This window comes from Saccostrea cucullata, unplaced genomic scaffold (assembly GCF_032062105.1).
Source record: "Saccostrea cucullata isolate Sc308-1 unplaced genomic scaffold, CSIRO_AGI_Scuc_v1 ctg6140, whole genome shotgun sequence".
In the NCBI taxonomy this organism is placed as follows: domain Eukaryota; kingdom Metazoa; phylum Mollusca; class Bivalvia; order Ostreida; family Ostreidae; genus Saccostrea; species Saccostrea cuccullata.
In genome coordinates this window covers 159,600-185,713 of record NW_026922675.1, presented here as the reverse complement: position 1 = coordinate 185,713, position 26,114 = coordinate 159,600, and the positions used below count along the sequence as shown (strand labels likewise).

Below are 26,114 nucleotides of genomic sequence, written 5' to 3'. Positions count from 1 at the left end.
CTTAACGAAACATTTGGAAATATGGAATTTTAAGGGTTTGTACTGTTCATCTTAAGTAATGTAGCAATATTTCAAAAATAAAATCTCCTTTCGTTTTACGTAACGATGCTAAGGCTTCTTGAAAATGGCTTAAGTACGCATTTCCATTGCTCTATCTGGAAAATCTCAAAGTAAAGGTGATGGAGAGTTGATGATGCAAAAATGCACTACATAACACCTCAACGGGGTCTTACGTATCATATGCATAAATGATAGTCCTTGGACTGGAAGTCCAAGGGTTACTACAATGCGCCAAGTTAGAGAAAATTCGACATAATCATCTGAAAAACAGGCATTTAAAAATGGCAAAGAATAATTCCTTCGCTCAGATCTTGATACTGATTAACCTATTGTATCGTAAAAATTAAGCTGCAGTCGTTGTTTAGGGCAGTCTTGCACGTTGTAATTGAATGGCTGGGAGGTGGTATTTTAACAGTCATATGTTACTTAGTAAAGTAAAAAGATAAACATTTAATATCTTTATCAAATCTCCGATCTTCTGAAAAGTGAATTTAGCCTTACTGTTTTCTTTTTTGAATATCATTTGATAAAAAATTCAAACATTTGTAGATTACTGCTTGTTGCGTTTCTTTTGCGTTTCAGTATATTATGTTTCGTGTTCTAGGGTTAAGAAACTTTGTTCTTACAGGAAAGTATGCTTTTTTAAAAATATTTTGTTTAAGTATAATTATAGACACGTTATTCAATGCAATGGTTATATTTGTTTCGATAAAAGGTCATCATTTGTTTCCTTAATATATATGTATATACGTATCAAAGGAAAAAAACCTCAAAATATATGGCCTCTAACTTAGAAAGGGAAGTTATTAAATAGATTATCCTTTAATCAATGAGTAAATATGACTCTCATTGTTTTTCCCGATTTCCAAATTGATAATCAAAAACATTAAAGTTTTTTTTCCTTTTAGGAAATGGTAATGCATCATTCACTATCTAAATTATGAAGAGGTTTTATCAAGAGACAAGTATAAATGAAGCATTCTGTTTAGAATCCCCCAATATTTCAGCCATTCATTCAAAGTGTACGAAAGATATCCATGCACAACTGCAGAGAATGTGAATGGTTTTTAATCACTATTCTTTTAAATTCATAAATCCCACGAATATGATGTAGGGTGTTCACCAAAGGTTGCAGCACTTTAGTTCAATAATTCTTCCATGAAATGGGTTTTTGTTAAAATTCCTTGTATCAAACTGAAGTGATAAAATTATTTCCTTACACTTAAATTGGCTTGTTTTAATTGATAGAGCAGCCATGTTTATCATATACATAAGTTGCTTATTGCCTTTTTTTCTGCACTGCAACAAGAGAAGGCTACTGTGATAAGGGATAAGTTTTTATTTTGGAGGAAACAGTATTTATAATGCACATAAATAAGTATTTAGGTAAATTTTCTGGCAACATCACTGATATAATCTGATACTTTTAGGAAAACCAAATATTTTTTATGCCCCCGTAATCGAATATTCATTCGGGGGTATGTAGTTTTTGTCGTGTCCGTCCGTCTGTCAATCTGTCTACTAGTATATGTCTGCCTAGCAGTTTGTCTGTTTGTCCGCAAAAAAAAATTACCTTGCCCATAACTTTTGATTTAGCGGAGCTATGACTTTCCCATTTCACATGTGTTTTCCTTGTGACAAGATCTTTCTTTGGGTACCACGAAATTTGACCTTTTGACCTTGGGGTTTGACCGACTTTTACACAAAAATTCCAAATTTTTACATTTGCCATAACTTTTAAACGGTAGATACCAGGATTTCATACTTTATATATCGTTTTTTTGTTTAGCAACTTGTTTCTGCATGAAAGTTTTTAAAAAAAATATTTTGCTAGTAGACTAATACATGTGTAAGTACAGATCCATTATACAATACGATGACATTTTTTAGATAAGAGGTCATCATTTACTTCCTTAATACATATGTATATAATTATGTATTAAAGGAAAACCAAAAATATATGGCCTTTAACTTAGAAAAGGAAATTTTACATAGATTATCCTTAAATCAATGTTTAAACCTTAAACTCAATGATGTGCCCATCTTTCAAATTGTTCACTAAAACCAATAAGGTTATTTTTTGCATAAAGGAAATGACAAATCATTATCCAATATCTAATTATGAAGAGGCTTTTTTTAAAGGACAAGTGTAAATGAAGCATTCTATTTTAAACCCCAAAAATGTCATATTTTCATTCAAAGTATACGAAAGATATCCAAGCACAACTTCAAAGAATGTAAATGGCTCTTTACCACTATTCTTTATGTTTTAAACTCATAAATCCTACGATTATGATGTAGGGTTTTCACCAATAGTTGCAGCACTTTAGTTAAAAAAACATTGATGTAACCATCAATCGTCGCCAGGGAAATAAATAAAGTAATCAATGGAAATGAGACTTGATCAACAAACCACTTCGATATGTGTGAAAAAGGCATGCGTCTAAATGATGGAGACGATAGCCGAGAATATTTTGAAAACTTATAGTCAGATGAAAATCGAACAAAAACGATACCCTTTTAAACTTTATCAGTTCCTGAAGTAAATGTTGGCTGCATAAAATATAAACTGAAACCAGACACATGCATCATCTATTTTCAAAAATGTTTTTCAGTTTAAGAATATGGAAATGAACTGTGTAAAGTACGTTTTTATGCGAAAAGTAAAATTCGATGTTCTAAAAAAGGGACCTGTCGTTTTTTCGATAATAAATGATAAGCAACTTTATATATTAAATATGAAAAACATATACAATGTATATTTTTACTGATTCAATTTATGGAAGTAAATATATTGTGTATCTCGTAATTTTTAAACGGAAAGAACATTCTAATTAACAATCTTTTTAATGTTTAGAAAACCTTTGATTCTGAATAACTTCTCCCACCTCAATCCCCATATACCAACACTTAAACTTATACGTATAGAGCAGCCCGGTCCTTTGCTATGAAATGCGTTTTTGTTAAAATTCCTTGTACCAAACGGAAGTGATAAAAAATATTTCCTAAAACGTGAATTGGCTTGTTTTAGTTGATAGAGCAGCCATGTTTATCATCGTTCTAAGTTGCTTATTGCATTTTTTCTACACCGCAACAAGCCAAGGCGTCTGTGGTGAGGGGTAAGATTTTCTTTTTAGAGGAAATATTAATAGTTATAAGCACTGTTTCAAGATATTTCAGGAACTATTCCCCGGCAACATTACTGATATAATCTGATACTTTCAGGAAAACCAAATATTTTTTTCAGCGTTGTTCTATACATATATTTCTTTTTCAAAATGATTTACACTCGCTAAGTTGTTGCAAATCTGTTTTTCAGTGACGACAGTAAGGTTAAGTGCTGTGTAAACTATAGATCGATAAACGATACATGTGTTCGTAAGTACATGCATATACGCTCTCTCTCTCTCTCTCAACTACAAGTAATTAAAACATTTTTTTAAAAATTACTTCATGAGATGGAATTAAAGTCAATTGACTTTTTAACTAAAATAATAGGAGAGTAAAAACTATTATTCTTTTAGCATGTCCAAATGGTTGGATCGATCTGAATTGTTCAATAAAGTGCCCTAAAGGCAGGTATGGACAGTTTTGCATTGAAAAGTGTCCTACAAATTGTACAGAAGTGTGCCACCATGTACATGGATGCATAATTGGTAATTGCAATATTCAATCTGGAAATAAATTACTGTGGTTTCATCAATTTTCGTTGGCATCAACTTTCATTAGTTTGAAAAACAGTCGTTTTCGAGGGTACCTTATTTCGTTGACAAAAGCATTGCATATATAAATGAATAACATATTTCTTACTAAATAAATATTTAATTTCGTGGATCTGTTAAACAACGAAATCCTAAAAAAAAATTGTGCCCAACAAATATTGTTGAAACCACAGTAAGGAGAAAAAAGCAAAAGGAAAACTGTAAAATATTAATATATATTAAAATATATAATATGTAATTGACAAAATCTTAATAAATTAAGTTACTCTTGAAAACATCTTAAATAACGAACAGTTAATGTTTGCGAATATAACCTGTCTTTGGAACGTATGTTGACTGACTTGGTTTGTACAAATTAAGCTTTTTTATATTTTAATTTGAATTAGACTACATAATTGCCCTTATACGTGACCAATACATGTTGCCTCTGACGGGATGAACCGATTGACAGGGTGTGCTTATTCCTCCTAGGCACCCGAACCCATCTCTGTAGTTCCTAGGGGTCCGATGTACATTATTACTGTGATAATTAAAAAAAACTCCTTAGAATTTAATAATCAATGTCTTTTTAATAGAAAAAAACATATCTACTTCATGTTTTTAATTTGCGTGACTGTAAATCTAACAGAGGTATCATGTAGGCATATTTCATGAAGCACGCTATGTGATTTACACAACAAATGGTTTACATTAAACTTACAACATTCAGTATATTGACAAATATTTAAAAGGACCGAACATATACTAAATACTATATACTCGTTGCTTAAATTTTCTACTGCAATACATTTACATTAGCGGTTCTGTAGTGTCATTGTAACATAAATTTTAACTAGTCTAGTGTTAATTGTAATGGGGACCGTTACACATGTTCCCCAAACGCTCCCCAACTCCCTTTTTGTGCCTAATTCATGTAAGACTTTTTTTTAAAATATGCTCAGTATTAAAGGATTTCATTTTTTTTATTAAAGCTACAATGATATCAAATATATGTCATTTAACGCATTGCACACGCATGCACGTGCATTCATATGCAAGATGAACAAGGCATGTTGTCTTGATCATTAACATATCTTTTTATCTTGAGAATCAATAAAAAAACCATAAAAATATAAATATTACTTTTTTTCAAATATATTGGTCATTTTGCGTATTTCGCGCACGCACGTGCATGCATGCATTTTTTTGCATTCAAATTTGATAGTAGCATAAAATAGAAATCTATTATACCTATTCATATTCTAAATTTCATCCCGTTTTGATGAAAACACAGAAAGTTATAGGCATTTAAAGTTTCAGCCAATCAGATTGCAGCACACGTGCATCTGCATGCTTTCATGATAATTCTTATATATCATGCTGTAGACCTTCATAGTGTATGACTATGTGCGAAATTTCAAAGGATTTTGTCAAAAAACAAGAAAGTTATTGACACTTTAGTTTCAGCCAATCAGAGCGAAGTGCATGAGCATGCGCGTAAGATCTTGCCATTTTGTTCATGTTTTCATGTCTATACTACTAATATATCCTCACATTATGAGTTTCAAAGCATTTCATCACAAAATAGAAAAGTTACTGCAATATCTATCATATTGGTCATTTCACGTGTTGCACGTGCGCGCTCTTGCAAGCATGTGCGCGCAAAATGACCTTGATTCTGCAAATCTACATAACATGTCTACTGACTCTAAAAAGGTTTTACCTACATCGGATGAACAGTTTACAAGATCACTCCCGGACAAAAAAGTACCCAGGAAGAAGAAGAAGAAGAAGAAGAAGAAGAAGAAGGAAAAAAGAAAATAAATATATTAGCTAATCTTTGACAACCATCAAATCGTATAAGTCCTTTCAGTACTTTCGGTACTTTGATTTTAAAATCAAACTAAAGAATTTTCACTTTCCCTTGGTTTCCATGGCAATAATCGATTATTTGAAAATTTTAAATGCGAATCGCACAGTTATAGATACTAATCATTAAAATAAAAAAAAAGTTTCATGACGAATGTTTATAAGGGATCAGAGAGAACACTCTCGGACAAATTTCGTCGCAATTTGCAGGTTTCTATGGTAACGGTAGCCATTTTGAAACTGAATGACCACACAATACAACTACAACCAGTGGTCGTCCTTTGAGGAAAGTTTCAGGAATATTGCCCTAGCCATCTCGGAAAAACAGCCTGGACAACAAAAGCATGCGTACAATCGCAATATGTCGCCCGACTTCGTTCGGGGCGACATAATAATAATAGGAAACAGAGTAAAAACAATATGTTCCCGAACTTCGTTTGGGGAACATAATTAATGCGAGTTTCTCTCTGTATATTTCTACGCGTGAGTGTGCATGAAAATGACATTCAAATCAATAAATCAGTTGGTTTATAAGAAAAACACAGCTAAGGTAAATATTTAACCATATTTCCATTCTCCTTTCAATGTCAACAAATCATTGTCATATTTTTTCAAGCATTAATGCAACTCGCATACATATATATATGCATGCATGCGAGTTGCATTAATGTATGATTCCAGGTATTTGAATCTTTGATAGATAGTAATTCAAATTTTAGACCTTAATCTAAAAAAGATTTTTTTGTAGATTACCCAAAATCTAATAATAGCAGTGTGTCTTCATTTCTTCTGTCGAAAAAAATAGGGTTATTGCTGGATCTGTCGGTGGAATACGTAATATCGCGAGTACCTCGCAGTTATCTAACTTACTACCGCTCTTTTGCGGGGGATTCGAGAAAGCTCTAGATTTTGGGAACACATGACATTGTTTACAGTAGTAACAATCAAATGATTCGAACAATTTAATGCCGAAATTGCAATGTATTGCCAAGAATTGGGCTCCAAATAGTAGACTGTCAAATAAGGAAAGTTTATAATCTTTTATCAGCTCTATAATAAGAGGATTTGCAATGAAAATTTTATGAGAAGAGACCGCTTCGTTAAAAATATCGCTAAAAACGTAACATTTTGGGATTAGCTCGTCTCAAAAATTAATTAAGATGACTCAGCGATTTTTAAGCAAGGTATTCCACCATGATTTTTTACTTATCTGTCCTTAAAAACTCTACAATGACAGATCTTGCATTGTATTCAATAGAACATTTGTCCCCATCCAACAGACGTTTTGTACCTCATCGCGAAAGAGTTTCCCGCAAGTTGAGTAATCGCGATATCAAGTATTGTCGTCATTATTTAAATTTTCATCGGGGCGTGTACGACACAGTATATATCGAACTGAACAAATCCTTTTTCTTATATTTTATCTGCGAGTAAAGCCATGACATATTTTTCACATTAATTGTACCTATATGTTTATAAAATTGTATAATATATTGGATAAAGTTCAATGTCTTTGTTTTTCTTTGTAGTTTATTATATCTACTGAGGAACGGGAATCACACTATTTATGTCAAATGATTTGCAATACTGAAAATATGACATTTTCTGACTATCTTTTATTTTCGTTTTTCTTTTTCTATAGTCTAAGAATAATAGAAAAGAGCTCTTGGAGACCGACCGTGACAACATTCAATGTTACATTATATTAATTTATTCTAAGTCATAATCTCTGATGAAACTGTAACTTACTAATCTGTAGTTATAATGATAATAAAAGAAAATTAATCCAAAAAACATTTGGACACAGTATCCCTGGGAAATCGGATTTTTTTCAAAATCGATTATCAAAATAATTGGATGCACTAAAATCGATTAATAATCGATAGATTTCAAGCATTATTTTTCATTTTTGAATAAAAATAAATGGGTAAAAACTCAGGTGTGATTTCTAAAATGCATTTTTTAATGTATTTTGTAACATTTGACTCATTTTTAAATTTGTACCTAGAACTTAATTACATTGATAAAAGAATGAATTAAGAATTCATAAAAATAATTTGCTTTAAACTAATATTTTGATTATAATTGATTGTAAAAATTAAAATGGATTATCTATAATCGGGGGCCATTTCGATTAGATAATTGATTTAATCGATTAATCGGAACTTCAATACTGAGGAAACTCCAATAACTAAGAAATAATTTGCTTATGATCAATTCACTATATACCTGATTTTATTCTTTCAGACTAAAAGCCCTAGATCAGAACTCCTATCAATTTTTAAAACGCAATTACGAGGGATTTTCAATAAATAATGTCCTGAGCTCTTTGACACACAATATAGAAATCTTATGACATAAAGCTTGACATTCTCTCATGATTTAATCTTTAATGAATTGATTACAGTTTATGTTTCCACTTTTCATTACATTATTTCATTATGTGTACATGATTGTAATAAAGTTGATTCAATTGTTTAGTTTTTGTGTGTATGCGTGGGTGTTTAGTTTTGGTACTTTTTTGTTGATTTGATTTTGACCGTAGTTGGTAACCGTAGACGGATGTGGAAGCTATTTTTATCGTGAGTATAAAAATGACCGGTTACATGTAGGCCAGAGTGGTCAGATTAGTGAGCGGTAACAACACCAGCCGGATGCCACGTTTCTGCTTGTCATATATGTTCTTAGGTTGTGGCGAATATTACACAATGTTACAGTTATGAGGACTGTTAAACTGTTAAACATCGGAATAAGGAAGATTTGTTTAGACTGGCATATTTTTCTCACTAGCCGGTATGCGTTTTTGTTTTGTTGGTCAGTTTTCAGTTTTGTAAGTATGTTCTTTTGTTTGTTCTTTTTTCTGTGTGTAAATTTATTTTAGGGTTAGTTAAATGTATGATATTTTCAGTGCGTAAGAGGTGAGGGATGTTTGATATATTTTCTTGACAGAGACCAATAAAAGACGAGTGGTGAGAAGCTACAATATGGATGGTCATGTGGGTGCTGAGGCTAAATACATATAAGACCTAGCCATACAAAATCAGAAGAACTCACTACATTGTGAAAAGCTGGAAAACAATGGCTATTCGAGACAGTACTGCATTAAAAATGGATGGTAAAGAATCAGAAAACTATAGTGAAATTAATCGCTTCATTCAACTGCTGTAAAACTTTAAGAATGTCAAAGAAATATTCAATGAAATATGTGAAATTTACAGCAACCGGTTTCTGTTTTATAGACACATGAGCAGGTGGATTTCAATGAAAAAATATTATATAATGGGCATCAAAAATGGGTACCGTCCTGGACGACAAGGACTTGCTATAACCTATGTACTATATGCCAAAATTCAACAAATTATCAATTACAATGTTTGATTGACTTAAGGAGACACAGCAAAATTGATAGGCATCATTGCTTTGAAAAATGAGTGAAAACGAAAGTGTGTAGGGATTTGTAAACAATTATTTCAAAAAATCCAAAATTGTAGTTACAACGCTTGTCTGAAAATCAAACAGATAATGAAACTTGAATCCATTACTTTAGGCCCTCAAAACAAATTTTCAATAAGTTGCACTTGACAAAAACAACCAAGGTTTGAGAAGAAGGATATGGAGATAACGAACAGTATTCAATATCAAAGTCCATAGAACAATACAAAATAGGAGCAGAGCAAACACGGATCTCCAAACATCAGAGGTGGGATCAGGTGTCATGGAGGAGTTAGCATCCCCTGCTTACCGGATACATCCGCCGTGTGCTCCTTGTCATGATCATGAAATAACGGAAAAATCCGTCGCCAATTCAGTGTATAAATAATGGACTAACAATTCGAATGAAAAACGTTAGTCAGCATTTGACTCAATGATAAATTGTATTTGCTGACAAGGTCATTGTATCGACCATAGAACTTACGAAATGATGACTTTAAACGAGACTGCTGATATTCTTGTTTCATCAACTTGCTTGTCAATAATTTACCTCGTTTTAGAAATTGTTCATACGTACATGTAGAGCATGATCTTGAGTATCGAATCAACTGAGATATAAACACCCCGTATGCAGGTGAGGAAGGTATATTGCTGCATAAGTAAGGAAATGTTAACGATAGAAAAGTTAAAGTCGTAACATTTATCATACAGCTTGGTTGTTAGGTTACCATTAACGTCTTTTTCAAGTAGAACATCCAAGTATGAAACATGTGTCCGACTCTGTGGTATCTTTTATCTCAAGCTCTCAGTGATATATCGTATCGACGTAGGAATGGAAATTACCATTGTTAATTGAAAATACGTCGTCGATATATCTGAAAGTCGAGTTAAAGGCCACTGCAAGTGTTTTCTTCTTTTCACGCATAAGATTTTGCATAAATTCTGCAAACAGAGCAAAGAATTGCAAAAGACAGATTTATATGCCATTTTCTTAAATATAAGTGGTTTTATTGTTCAAATTCTTATTCGGTGAGGCAATTCAATTTCTGGATAATTCTAGAAAACAATTTATGACAAAAAAATCGAAGGTCTATGAGAGGATGGAACCAGAATCAGAAATCTACTACATTAAATTTCGTCATGACAGCGTCCAAACCCACATGCATTAAAGAGTAAAGGAGTTTTGGGATAAACAGATTGTTAATATTTTGTCACACCAACAATATTCGCCAGATATTTCACCCTTTGACTTTTTTATTTTCCAAACTTGAAAAAAGAACCTTTAAAAAGAAGAAAGAAACCCAGGAAATCATAGGACTTGTCATATTGCAGTATACGAAGGACCATACTCAAAAATCTGTTCTAAAACAATCAGAAATTGGATAAAAATGTTATGGACATGTGTTTTAATTAAAAGAGAATATTAACGTTAAATCATTATGACTAAATCATTGCAAAGCTTTATTTTTGTTTCTTAGCAAGCACGGAGGACATTATTTATTGAACAACCCTCGTACATATTACATGTATACCTGAATAAAAACCCAGTAAGCAGAAAATGTATCTAGGTGTAGCGTGTACGTATAAGAAGTCCAAGTAATACCTAACCAAATAATTTCTCTTTCTGCATACCAAGTTTTATTGAAGATTGTCTTCAATTGTACGAGCAGTTAATTGCACTTCCTTTTGAGAAGTCAATTTTATGTAAGGATATACATGTACTAGTAACTCAACAAAACGAGTTCTTAAGTACTACCTATGAACTCCCATGTTAGTCGCTAACCTGTGAACTCCCTTGTAAGTTACAATCTGTGAACTCCCCTTTTAGTCACTACCTACATGTATTACCTCCGGTGATAGTCAATACCTGAGGAAATCACTATGTTTTAATTCCCGAGTTTATCATTACCTGTAAACTCCCATTGGAGTCACAACCTGTGAACTGCCGTCTAAATAACTACTATGCTTGTGAACTCCTGTGTAGGTCACTACCCATGAAGTCCTTTAGTTGTCACCAGCTGTAAAGTCCAGTGTAAGTCACTGCTTGTGAACTTTCGTGGAACATAAACTCTCGCGAAAGTCATTGCCTGTGAACTCCCGTTTTAGTCACTACCTGTAAACTTTCATGTAAGTCAATACTTGTGAACTCCTTTGGATGTCACAACCTGAGAACTCTCTTTGATGTCTCTTTCTGAGAACGGTCTTGGATGTCACTACTCGTAAACTGTGTAAAATACTGCCTGAGCACAGTCATGTAAGTCATTGATTGTGAACTCCAGTGGGTAACGATCAAAATTATATTTCATTTCGAAATTTTGAGGTCCCTTTATCATATAATGAATTGTTAATTATAGAAAAAATATCGTACATGTAATTGCGTTTGTTGTCGACATTTTTGTTTAATTGTTCAGTTTTTCTCACTATACTTCTGTATATTTTGTTTTAAGATAAGTATTTACTAGTACTCGTAAAATTATGATGTTATCAGGGGCAATTTTTGTTTTGTTCATAGTTCTGACACGTAGATCATCTATATTTTCTCTGATATAGGATGAAATACTAATTAATTTATCTTATTGTTCAATAATAACATCCCTGACTGTTATCAAAGTAGTCTGTATTTTACGTCATTGCACAAGCCCGTTAAAATCAAATGTAGGATTATCTCAACTGCATGACATGCCGAATTTTAGGGCTGGTCAACTGAACTCTGGACTGTATCCATAAATACCCTATAACCGAGCAGAAAATATAAATTTGTGATGATCAGTGAGAGGTTCATTTAAACATGGCAGTTACATATTATATAATATAAGAAAATGACCATATTAATGCAACAATATTTCACGAAATGTTTCATTTTGGTCATTGCAATTTTTGTCCTACAAAAGATACAAAGGATATTCATAATATGATGACGGTGCGACAATTAGGGCGAGCGCAGATATCCAGATTCAATTATTTTAGGTCGGACTTGTTAAAACACACGTGATGTTTGCTACGTATAGACTCTGACGACACATGGCGTCGTGTGTAAGTTACATTACCAAATCGAAGGCTAAAAAATGCTGAATTTAATGAAGAACGTTTTATCTATAATTTATCTACAATATATCTAATAAATAAAGGCGATTTTATTTTATGTTGAAATTTTATTTTTACTATCTCTAGAGAACGGCGCTTTAACAAGCGATGCATTGTTGATCCAAAGTACGGTCGAATTTCTCTTCGCCCAGGCGTTGCCGTTAGAGCGTTTAAAATGACTTATCGTAATATTTATTTTAATATATAATACAAATGATTGGTCGACTGATTGTATGTTGTTTAAAATCCAGTTCGAGAATTTTACACGCAGAATATATGTGATGACAAATTTATTGTAAGGTTAAACTATGACATAAAAAGATAACTAAATCTACTTTATTTTCCTAAGTCGATGATAAGCAAATTTAAGGAGGGATTCTTGCCTGTTTTCTTACTACATGTATATGAAATATTTAACGTGTATTTGCTTACTTGTCTATATTTAGATAAGAAGATTCTAAAAGATCATATTTGTATTTCCTTATCACAACAGTCCAATTCTAAATAAAAATGGTAAGTTGATCACGAGTTTGAAATCTAACAAGGGCCATATTTTTGTGGTATATCAGTATATATATCTTCTTTCCTGCTTCTCTAAATTACTATAGAACAGCGAATTTAATTATAACTGTTACGCAATCAACAACTTGAAAAAAGTTCGAAAGTAACTTAAATTAATAAAAACGGACTAAAGTTTTAAAATATATCAAATAAATATGATTTTCCGAATAAACTAAAATTATTCACGTTTTTAAAAACTTCCGAACCAAGAACAGATTTCGGCCAAAAATACGTAAAAAGTGTGTTTTCTCTCTTAGTTAACGATGGAAACTTTTGTTTTTTTAAAAATCATTTTTATCCTTATATGATTACCTTTTTATATGTGAAAAAACCACAGCAACAAAATAATACAGGAAACATATAAAAATAATCAATATATATCCTAAAAAATTGCAAAAATCCATTTTTATCAAATTATTTCCGTCAATTTGGTTACAATGTATATCATTTTATAGATCCTATGTACTTAAATCTTTTTATCCGAAAAGAAAAAGCAGAATCTTTTGAAAAAAAAGGTAGGCTAGGCATTTTATGATTGGCAGCAGTATTTTTTTTATTTTACTCCTTATGTCCAGAGGAATACTTATGACTTTGATCTGACCTTTCCTCTTATACAAAACGGTTATATTCAATCCAACTAATACCATCACATATCAACATTGATATTGTCTACGTGGACAAACATACGCTTTTTTGAAATTGACCTGTACGGTAAAGGAAATGAAAAGACTGAAGATGACAAAGCATGATTAATATTTCCACAACACAGAATACTTGAGAGGACGTAAAAAACGGACCCCTGGAAATTTCAGATGGGTTTAGATAACCTTTGAGAAGAAAAAATCCCCTGCCGACCGGTCACTACCGCCACTATCAGGTAGACGGTACATTCAATGGTCAAAATCTGCAATAATAGGAAGACCGAACAATTGGTTTAAACAGGTCAGCCAAATTTACAAAATGACATGCTTCTAAGCTTGTTAATAAACGGTGTCTTTAAACGAGGTTGTTGAAATCTGTGTATCATCAACTTATCTGCCAAAAGCCGTTCTGGATTTAAAACGTATTGTACTTTGATCATGTTCTTAAGCACCGAATAAGATAGAGATAAATGCAGATAATATTGGGATATCTATACGTTGTACATTAATATGAAAAATTGACGATAGAAATTTTAAAACCTTCTCATTTATTTCGTTGTAAGTTGACTTATGTTGTCTCAAGTTTGTAAAACATTCAAATATGAAACAAGTTAGACAGACTCTGTGATGGCTTTACTTTCAAGTTTTCTCATATTTACCGAATCTGCAAATGGATGAACATTTATTCATTTGGTAATTGATAATCCATTTAATAAATGTCGAATAAATGTCGAGTTGAAGACCAAAGCAAATGATTTGGACTTCTCATGACGACGTTTTTGAATTTAATATGCATTATAGGAATTGGAAAAAAAGAAGGTCAACTTCGAAAGGAGCACATTAACTACAAACTAGAAATTCAACACCTTATTGATGTTGTCATTTTTTTTAAATCTCAACTTCAGAATATTTGTGTAAAAATAAGAGTAGCATAATAATTTTGTTAATAACCAGTTACAAGAGTCGCCCGCGTGGAGAAGCAGTAGTAAGAGCGTCAGCTCTAAGAGTTGTGTAGTAAGAAGTTGAACCTTAGTTCCAAATACCACTGTGGGACGTGGAGACCTGTCCATCAGATTAGACCGTATAAATCGAGGTCCCGTATCGTAGTAGGTGCACGATCGAAATAGATCCCTCACTGCTAAATGGCCCTAAGTACCGACCATAGGTCAAAATTTGCAGCTCTCCGTATGTTTGAACAATTCTTAAGAGGGACGGACGTTAAACAAAAAACAAATAAAAACCAATTACAAGATAGGACAATTTTCGAATTACACTTTTATTGAAAACTATATTGAAATCACCAGTAATAACATGTCGAGCAGGAGTGTATTTGAAATTAAAAGAACATGAACACTAGCATTTTTTTGTTTCGATTTTGTTGTAGATGTGTGCTAAACATCAATTGCAAGGTACTGTTGGGTTTGTTTGTAATTGAAAAGATTGCAAATATCTGTATGAATTACAGGATGAAGATTTCAACTTGCAATATGGTGAAATAAATTACAAACATTTATATGATTAAGAATGTAACCAAAGTTTAAGGCAGCTATCCCTTTCAAAAATTTAAGTCTAGGAACCGACGAATGAGTCAGAACTTTATTCTGATACACGTGTCAGCTTAAAGAGCCTGTACTGTGCAACATCAATAAGCATTATCATAAGCTTGTTTTCTGTAGTTAAAGAGTCGTTGCAAGGAAACCTACCCGATGATCATGTCAACTAACAAATATATCAAACAGTGTGGATTTTGAGTACCGGTAATTATTGTAAGCTGTAAAAGATTTATCTTATCTAAGTAATTTCACGTATCATACCTGAGATCATTTGCATAAGATACAGTATGATTTTGGAAATTCATATTGATACAGCTAGGCTATGTTGCTACTCTGAAAGATTCTTTTAGCCTCACTCTTTGTAGGGGATTAAATTTCTTGAATTTTTCAAGTTTTTGCTGGTTTTAATCTAGTGTACAGAGACATGTTTCGTGTTTTTCATTCGTTCAGCAACTTTGTTTTATACATGACAGTATCTTTTTAAAATGACGTTTTTGCTTGTATAATTACAGATACATTATTCATTACGATTGACACATTTTTTTAGATGAGGTCACCATTTACTTCCTTAATATATATGTATATACTAATTTAAGGAAAAATAAAAAGAATAATCCACTCTAACATAAAATAGGAAATTATTAAAGCAATGTTTAGACATGACGCTCATTGATATGGCTATCTTTCAAATTGTTTATTAAAAACATGAACTTTTTTTCCTTTTAGGAAATGGCAATGCATTATTCAATATCTAAATTATGAAGAGGTTTTTTTAAAAGACACCTGTAAATGAAGTATTCTGTTTAATATAAATAATGTCAACTATTCATTCAAAGGATACGTAAGATATCCATGCATGACTACAAAGAATGTAAACGACTCTTTCAATTGTCACTATTATTTATGTTTTAAAATCATAAATCTTACAAATGTGATGTAAGGTTTTTACCAAAAGTTGCAGCACTTTAGTTAAATTATTCTTCCATGAAATGTGTTTTTGATAAAATTCATTGTATCAAACGGAAGTGATAAAAAATATTTCCTGAAACTTGAATTGCCTTCTATTAGTTGATAGAGCAAGCGAGTTTATCATCTTTCTAAGTTGCTCATTGCCTTTTTTCTGTACTGCAACAAGAGAAGGCTACTGTGATAAGGGGTAAGTTGTTTTTTTTGGAAAAAATAGTATCTATAATGCTCATCAATATATTTTAGGTACACTTTCTGGCAACATTACTGAAATAATTTGACACTTTCTGGAAAACCAAATCTGTTTTTAGTGCTGTAATTTACAGATATTCAATTTCAATATGATTTGCACTCGCTAAGTTCTTGCAAATCTGTTTTTCAGTGATGACAGTAATTTTAAGTGTTGTATAAACTATAGAGCGATAAACGATACATGTGTTCGTAAGTACATGCAAAGTCTCTCTCTCTCTCTCTCTCTCTCTCTCTCTCTCTCTCTTCCAAAAAGTAATCAAAAACAATTTTAAAAATTACTTCATGAGATGGAATCAAAGATAATTGACTTTTTAACTAAAATAATAGGAGAGCAAAAATATTATTCTTTTAGCATGTCCAAATGGTTGGATCGATCCTAATTATTCAATAAAGTGCCCTGAAGGCAGGTATGGACAGTTGTGCAGGGAAATATGTCCTACACATTGTGAAGAATTGTGCCACCATGTACATGGATGCATAATTGGTAATTGCAATATTCAATCTTGAAATGAATTACTGTGATTTCATCAATTTTTGTTGGCAACAACTTTTGCAATTTTGAAAAACAATCGTTTTCGAGGGTACCTAATTTCGTTGACAAAGGCATTGCATATACAAATGAATAACATGTTTCTTACTAAATGAATATATAATTTCGTGGATCTGCTAAACAACGAAATCCTAAAAAAATTGTGCCTAACAAATATTGTTGAAACCACAGTAAGGAGAAAAAAAAACAAAAGGAAAAAGTGTAAAATATTAAGATATATTAAAATATATAAAGTGTAATTGACAAAATCTTAATAAATTTAATTACTCTTTAACACATCTTAAATAACGAACAGTTAATGTTTGCAAATATAACCTGTCCTTGGAACGTATGTTGACTGACTTGGTTTGTACATTATTAAGCTTTTTTTTTTAATTCTAATTTGAATTTGACTATGAAATTGTCCTTAAACGTGATCAATAGATGATGCCTCTGACGGTATGAACCGATTGACAGGGCGTGCTTACTCCTCCTAGGCACCCGAACCAATCTCTGTATTTCCAAAGGGTCCGATGTTCAATATTATTGTGATAATCAAAAAACTCCTTTGAATATAATACATGTAATCAATGTCTTTTTAATAGAAAAAATATATTTACTTCATGTTTTTGATTTGCGTGAGTTACTGGCGTGTAAATCTCACAGAGGTATCACGTAGGCATATTTCATGAAGCGCGCTATGTGATTTACAAAACAAATTATTTACATTAAACTTACAACATTCAGTATATTTACATAAATAATACATTGACAAATATTTAAAAGTATAAAATATATACTAAATACTAAGTTCTAAATGCTTAAATTTTCTACTGCACTACATTTACATTAGCGGAACTATAGTGTCATTGTAACATTACTTTAATTAGCGCAAGTTTTTCTCTGTATATTTCTACGCGTGAGTGTGCATGAAAATGGCATTCAAATCAATAAACCAGTTGGTTTAGAAGAAAAACACAGCTAAGGCAAATATTTAACCATATTCCTATTCTCCTTTCAATGTAAACAACTAATTGTAATATTTACTCAGCGTCCACATTGATCATCGTTGGAAGTTTCAATTTCTTTATTTTCTTGAAATTCGTTACATACAAGTACATGTATATATGTGCATGCGAGTTGCATTAATGTTTGATTCCAGGTATTTTTAATTTTGATAGATAGTGATTCAAATTTTAGACCTTAATCTAAAAAACATTTTATTGTAGATTACCCAAAATCTAATACTAACAGTGCCCCTCCATGTCTTCTCTCAAAAAGAAATTGGGTTATTGCTGGATTTGTCGGTGGAATTGTCGTCATCATTTAAATTTTCATCGGGGCGTGTACAACACAGTATAAATCTGAATGAACAAAATCCTTTTTTATAATTTTATTTGCTAGTAAAACCATGAAATATTTTTCATATTATTTGTACCTGTATGTTTATAAAATTGTAAAATATATTGGATAAAGTGCAATGTCTTTGTTTTCCATTGTAGTTTATTATATTTACTGAGGAACGGAAAATCGATTATCAAAATAATCGGATGCACTATAATCGATTAATAATCGATATATTTCAAGCATTATTTTTCATTTTTGAATAAAAATAAATGGGTAAAAACGTAGGTGTGATTTCTAAAATGCATTTTTTTAATGTATTTTGTAACATTTGACTCGTTTTTAAATCATTACCTAGAATTTAATTACATTGATAAAAGAATGAATTAAGAAGTCATAAAAATAATTTGCTTTAAACTAATATTTTGATTAATTGATTATAAAAATTAAGATCGATTATCTATAATCGGGGGCCATTTCGATTAGATAATTGATTTAATCGATTAATCGGAACTTCAATACCGAGAAAACTCCAATAACTAAGAAATAATTAATTTTACTTATGATCAATTCACTATGTACCTGATTTTATTCTTTCAGACTAAAAGCCGTAGATCAGAACTCCTTTCATTTTTTAAAACACAATTACGAGGGATTTTCAATAAATAATGCCCTGGGCTCTATGACACACAGCATAGAAATCTTATGACATTGACTTTGACTTTCTCTCATGATTTAATCTTTAATGAATTGATTACAGTTTATATTTCCACTTTTCATTACATTATTTCATTATGTGTACATGATTGTTATAAAGTTGATTCAACTGTTTAGTTTTTGTGTTTGTGCGTGGGTGTTTAGTTTTGGTACTTTTTTGTTGATTTGATTTTGACCGTAGTTGGAAACCGTAGACGGATGTAGAATCTATTTTTATCGTGAGTATAAAAGTGACCGGTTAGGCCAGAGTGGTCAGATTAGGGAGCGGTAATAACACCAGCTGGATGCCACGTTTCTGCTTGTCATATATGTTCTTAGGTTGTGGCGAATATTACAGTTATGAGGACTGTTAAACTGGTTAACATCGGAATAAGGAAGATTTGTTTAGACTGGCATATTTTTCTCACTAGCCGGTAAGCGTTTTTGTTTTGTTGGTCAGTTTTCAGTTTTGTAAGTATGTTCTTTTGTTTTTTTTTTTCTATGTGTAAATTTATTTTAGGGTTAGTTAAACGTATGATATTTTCAGTGCATAAGAGGTGAGGGGTGTATGATATATTTTCTTGACGGAGACCAATAAAAGACGTGTGGTGAGAAGCTACGATATGGATGGTCATGTGGGTGCTGAGGATAAATGCATACAAGACCTACCCATACAAAATCACTACATTGTGAAAAGCTTCAAAACAATGGCTATTCGAGACAGTACTGCATTAAAAATTAATAATAAAGAATCAGTAAACTATAGTGAAATTATTCGATTCATTAAAGCTGCTGTAAAACTCTTTAAGAATGTCAAAGAAATATTCAATGAAATATGTGAAATTTACAACAACCAGTTTCTGTTTTATTGACATATGAGCAGGTGGATTTCAATGAACAAATATTATTTAATGGGCATCAAAAATGGGTACCGTCCTGGGCGACAAGTATTTGCTACAACCTATGTAATATATGCCAAAATTCAACAAATTATCAATTACAATGTTTGATTGACTTTAGGACACATAGCAAAATTGATAGGCATCATTGCTTTGAAAAATGAGTGAAAACGACAGTGTGTAGGGATTTGTAAACAATTATTTCAAAAAAATTGTAGTTATAACGCTTGTCTGAAAATCAAACAGATAATGAAACTTTAATCCATTGCTTTAAGCCCTCAACACAAATTTACAATAAGTTGTACTTGACAGAAACAACCAAGGTTTGAGAAGAAGGATATGGAGATAACGAACTGTATTCAATATCAAAGTCCATAAAACAATACAAAATAGGAGTAGAGCAAACACGGACCTCCGAAACATCAGAGGTGGGATCAGGTGTCATGGAGGAGTGAGCATCCCCTGCTGACCGGTCACACGCGCCGTGTGCTCCTTGTCATGATCATGAAATAAAGGAAAAATCCGTCGTCAATTCAATGTATAAATAATGGACTAACAATTGGAATAAAAAACGTCAGTCAGCAATTGACTCAATGATAAATTGTATTTGCTGACAGGGTCATTGTATCGACCACAGAACTTACGAAATGATGACTTTAAACGAGACTGCTGACATTCTTGTTTCATCAACTTGCTTGTCAATAATTTACCTCGTTTTAGAAATTGTTCGTATGTAGAGCATGCTCTTGCGTATCGAATCAACTGAGATATATACATTCCGTATGCAGGTTATGAAGGTATATTGCTGCATAAGTAAGGGAAGTTGACGATAGAAAAGTTGAAGTCGTCACGTTTATCATATAACTTGGTTGTTAGGTTACCATTAATGTCTTTTTCAAGTAAAATATCCAAGTATGGAACAGATGTGTCATACTCTGTGGTATCTTTTATCTCAAGCTCTCCTTCAAATGAGACCGTATAAACTGAGGCCCCGTGTCACAGCAGGTGTGGTACGATAAAAATCCCTCCCTGCTCAAAGGCCGTAAGTGCCGAGCATAGGCCTAAATTTGCAGCCCTTCACCGGCAATGGTGACGTCTCCATATCAGTGAAATATTCTGGAGACGGACGTTAGACAATAAACAATCTATCAATCAATCTCCTGGATAATCGTATCGACGTAGGAATGGAAATTATCATTGTTAATTGATAATACTCAGTACGTCGATATATCTGAAAGTCGAGTTAAAGGCCACAGAAAGTGTTATCTTCTTTTAACGCATAAGATTTTGTATAAATTCTGCAAAAAAAAAAAAAAAAAAAAAAAAGAATTGCAAAAGACAGATTTATATGCCATTTTCTTAAATATAACTGGCCTTGTTGTCCAAATTCTAATTCGGAGAGGCAATTTAATTAAGGATCACTTCATTATAAATAGGGATCTGACCTATAGGATCGGGCTTGGTTTTATTCTCTACAGAAAGCTTGTCGATTTTCGTTCTGAATAATGACATTAGGCTGAATACATATAACAATTTGTTTTTCCTAAATCTTTATTTCAGCGAGTAGAGATGGGAGGAACCCTTTTAATTGATTTTCTGAGTTTGTTATCTCCAAATGTAATAGGCCTAATTGATATTTGTCTTTACTTCTCATTGTGCATAAAGGTAATGTATTGTCTTTGAAATTCTATTCTTTATTTCTAGGCTATTTATCAGTGGATATAATAAAAACTTGTCATTGATGTGTGCAAATTATAAAGGCCTAAATGAAATCCAAGGGAGTGCATTTACTGAAATATGTGGCCAAAATCAATGTGATTAAATTCAGAGGAATATATATAATTGAAATTCATCGCAGCTCAATGCTGCTAAGAATACCCGTATTGAGTAACACACAGTGAGTTATTCTTGTCCTCGGAGAAAGTGTGCTTATACTGAGGTTCGTTCCACCTGACTGACAACTGTACATTGGGTTGTTACGATTTGCTATCTCTTTAGTGTTTCTTATATCAAGAATGGGCATGCATAAGGGATAGAAAATTGAAGGAAAAATACACAAGTCTATAAAAAAAAAATTAAAATAGTCTTTGAAAAGGGGAAATTTAAAACTTTATAAGTGTTGTACCAGGTGGATTCGAACCCCCGACCTTAAAGGTCAAATATCAAGGAAATAGATATACTTTTATATAATATATGTCGTAAACAATGGTTAAAAAGAAGGAATTACAATATTCGTTTAATTTTAAACCTCGTTGTTTTCTTTATTTACCTGTTCAAATATCGCTAAAAATAACGTTCATCAATAGAGTTGCTTCCCCTTTTTGTGACGTCATTAGAGACACTCGACAAAATTTAGTCATATAAGTATTGTAAAAAAGTGCTCTTGATTATCTAAAATTATGGCAAATTTTGGGGAACAGAAATGTTGATATATCAGAGTTATGCGTAGATCTGTCTGTTAAGAATAGGCTTTGTATATCTGAGTCAAGAAAGTACGCAATTTGATTATTCCTCTTCGACCGATTCTGTTTCGTCCGAAGCCGGTAAGGGGTGAAAGTGGAAATTAAAATTACACAACTGACAAGGGATCTTCGCAGAAGCTAACGAATATACATACATGTAATTTGTATTTTTAAAATGCCTTTAACTGAGTGTGCTCAATATTTCCGCAAAAAATATTTTACTGCGGAAATTGATTTTATGTGTTGTTTCTTATTCATCATATAGGACCAAGACTTTTACATAGAGAAAAAGTATAGAATTCCTTCTTCTTTTTTTTACATTGCATAACCGGGCACACGGCGATTTTTTTTTAATGTTAAGTATACTATAATGAACAATGAACGGAACAACAGAAATTACGTCATCGACGGATATATATCATCCGTGGGAATCCGAAGATGTTGCAATCACAGATGCTTGGACCCCCCCCCCCCGGTTGTTCCGTACCCCAGTGGGTTTTTTTTACTTTAAAATAATATTTTTCCATGATATATTCATCAAGTATTACAACCGAAAAATCCAAAATTTAAGGGGAAAGAAGGTTAGTTTAAGCCTTTTATAAATACATACCCTCTGATACTAAAACAGAACGTTCTGTTTTAGTATCAGAAGGTATGAATTTTCCACTTCCCTAAGCACCTGTGGTAACTAAAAATTTGTCTGGAACTTTTTAATTTATGCGTAACAAGTAATTTTTATTTGCCCCCCCCCCTCCCGAAGTAACATTTCTTTGTTGTCCCCCTCAACCGATATTAATTGCTTCATACAGGCCTGAAAATCTTTGTCACATAGCGCTTTCATTCTAAAAATATTTTAATATGAATTATTTCACCCTAATTTTATTTTAGAAAAAAGAAAAGAAAACTTTTTTTAAGTATACATTCTGATTTCATATGCTCTATGTAACTATGTCAAGACGCCAGCACAAGAGAAAATAAGTGCTGGAGGAAAACAAAACTGCGGGCAGAAAATTGAGGAACAATCACTTGCGTGCATGAACACTGAGGTTTTATTGTTTGAATTAATATGTAATGGAAACAATTTTAATATAAAAATTTCTAGAAAAGGGACAACTTGAAGTAAATGAACGCATTCTTGCGTAAGTATTTTCTTAGACAGATATCATGCGCGGATTTAGAGGGGGGATTTCCGGGACATACCCCATCCCAACTGAGATTTTTTTTTTAGACACGATAACTTGGCAGATTATCAATTCCCTGTCTATTATACCACACCTTCCGTTTTTTGTCAGTCAAGTTTTAGAGATTGTTCCTTCAAAGTATATGAAAATTGCTAGTATTTTTTTTTTATTTCAGCATGTTAGAGGTTTACGCCAAAATACATGTACTTTTGACTTGGCGCCGCGTAATGTTCAGTCATACATATACCGAGTGCATGCTCTAATGTAAAGGACCAATCTCTAAAACTTGATAAAAGCGGAAAATATAAAATATCGAAGTATTGGTATGGCGGACAAGGAATTCATGTATATTTTGCTTAGTTTTATTTTCAGTGGGGGGGGGGGGGGGGGGGGGGGGGGGAAAAGTACATGAACCGATCATCAGGTACTTGTGATCTTGTTGAGTGCTGTAACAAGAATAAAAAAAAACTTTCCCTCAAAACAGTATTGCGGCTATAAATACTTAAACTCACAAATTGAAAAATGCAATTTAAATTTGAAATAAAACCAAGTAATTCGTGAGATAATTCTATAATTAATTAAAATGTAGCCTAAACTGCATGGTCTATGTAAAATGTCGCTTATATTATAGTGTTTTGTGTTTATTGGGCTCAAAACCATCTCTTTTTAAACTGAATGTCCGTATTTCCCTCAATTTCAGGTGCGTAAGAATTTAAATATATACTCATGTCTTGTTCCGATTTATTGGTACAGTTAAAAGCCCACATGGCAACATCTCGCAAACAATAATGTTCCAAGCACGGGAATATAGCATGCACTTCCTATTTCACGCTGTCTCTGATGACGTCACGCAACAAGGGAGATAAGAGATTTACAATAAACGATCCACTTGTCACACAGGTTAGTTTAAACGACCATTAGTGATGGAAATTGGTGACAAAAAAATTAATAGACCTCAGAATGTCATTCATATTGCTCCAGAGGCTGAAAATAATGGATAATTATGAATTTTCACAAAAATATTATACTTGACCTTCAAAAAGAGAGTATCCAAGGTATAAAAGTCAGCGTTTATATCAATTGAGCTAGTCTGACTATAAGAGGAAATGGCATAAATTTAAAGCAGATTATGAAAATCTGGTTTACTTATTTTTTGTAGGTTTTTTGTGAATTTCGACCCCAGGGCAGGGGTGCCCCTAGAAATATCTTATCTTAAATTATTCCTTACATTCTAACTTATCAGCGATAAAAATATCACAATTTTATTTAGGGGCAGGCCTGCCCTGATGGACTTCAAGGCCAAAATTCATGTAAAAATCAACGCTTTAAAGGACAAAATGGGGTTTCGATCAACTTTGGAGGTTTATTGTAAAGTTGTAAATAATAACTTTTAGGTATAAAATACAAATTTAAAAAATTTAGACATATATACGGTAGAAAACAACAAATGAAGATTGATTTTTAAATGTCACTTTTTCCGGAAAATTGTTCTCTCCTACAGGTCAATTCTTTTGTTAAATCGAATACATCCTTTCTGGATAATTCTAGAAAACAATTTATGACAAAAAAATCGAAGGTTTATGAGAGGATGAAACCAGAATCAGAAATCCACTACTGACATTAAATTTCTTCATGATAGCGTCCAAACCCACACGCATTGAAGAATAAAGGAGTTTTGGGATAAACAGATTGTTAATATTTTGTCACACCAACAATATTCGCCAGATCTTTCACCCTTTGACTTGTTTTATTTTCCAAACTTGAAAAAAAAGAACCTTTAAAAAGAAATCATAGGACCTGTCATATTGCAGTATACGAAGGACCATACTCAAAATCTGTTCTAAAACAATCAAATTGGATAAAAATGTTATGGACATGATTGTGTTTTAATTAAAAGAGAATATTTACGTTAATTCATTATGACTAAATCATTGCAAAGCTTTTTTTGTTTCTTAGCGAGCACGGAGGACATTATTTATTGAACAACCTTCGTACATATTACATGTATATCTGAATGAAAACCCAGTTAGCAGAAAATGTATCTAGGTGTAGCGTGTACATGTAAGAAGTCCAAGTAAAACCTAACCAAATGATTTTTCTTTTTGCATGCCAAGTTTTATTGAAGATTGTCTTCAATTGTGGGAGCAGTTGATTACACTTCCTGTGAGAAGTTCATTTTATGCAAGGATATACTAGTAACTCAACAAAACGAGTTCTTCACTACCTATGAACTCCCATGTTAGTCGTTACCCTGTGAAGCCCCTTGTAATTTACAATCTGTGAAATCCCCTTTTAGTCACTACCTATTACCTCCCGTGATAGTCAATACCTGTTTACAGGCATATAGCTCTGTTGTTTCTCCTTATAAACTAGAACAGTCATCAGCAAAATCCCGTCCCAATGAACCAGTAGTTAAATTCTGGCTTCCTACTAACATTAAATCCCAACAAACAACGATTTCACAATATCTTAAAGACCGAATGAAGAATTATATTGATCACAGGGGCCTAGACACAGGTTTGAAGTTGTTTTTTTTTATCAATTTTTTTAATCAAATAAGATAATTAAAAATTATTGGTTGGTTTAAGATTTATTAAATTGTCATTAAACGCTAGTTAAGTAGAAAAAATACATTTTTTTCTTTTATTTTTAATTGTTTTATACAACGCCATTTTTACGTTTTCTCAATTTAAAAAGATTTTAACATTTTTTATCCACGTTTTTTTGAAAGGTTTTACATCTATACTTTCAGCATATTAAAAGCATCTTCCCTGATAACATTTAGTCTATGTTGCTAGAAGAAAATCATTTTATATTCAAACATTAAATTCTAAAGGAACATTCATATATAGATAAAAAAAATAATTAATTTATTCATGAAGAA

At 32.2% G+C, this 26,114-nt stretch overlaps 1 protein-coding gene across 1 annotated transcript in view; it reads left to right on the top strand.

Moving 5' to 3' along the window:
- Window positions 1–16,005: 16,005 nt before the first annotated feature.
- Window positions 16,006–26,114, top strand: part of LOC134262196 (uncharacterized) — a 28,614-nt gene continuing 18,505 nt past the window's right edge. Inside the window, exons 1-2 of the mRNA XM_062744581.1 lie at window positions 16,006–16,057; window positions 16,250–16,308. The gene's annotated coding sequence lies outside the window, so the exon portion shown is untranslated. The remainder of the gene's footprint in view (window positions 16,058–16,249; window positions 16,309–26,114) is intronic.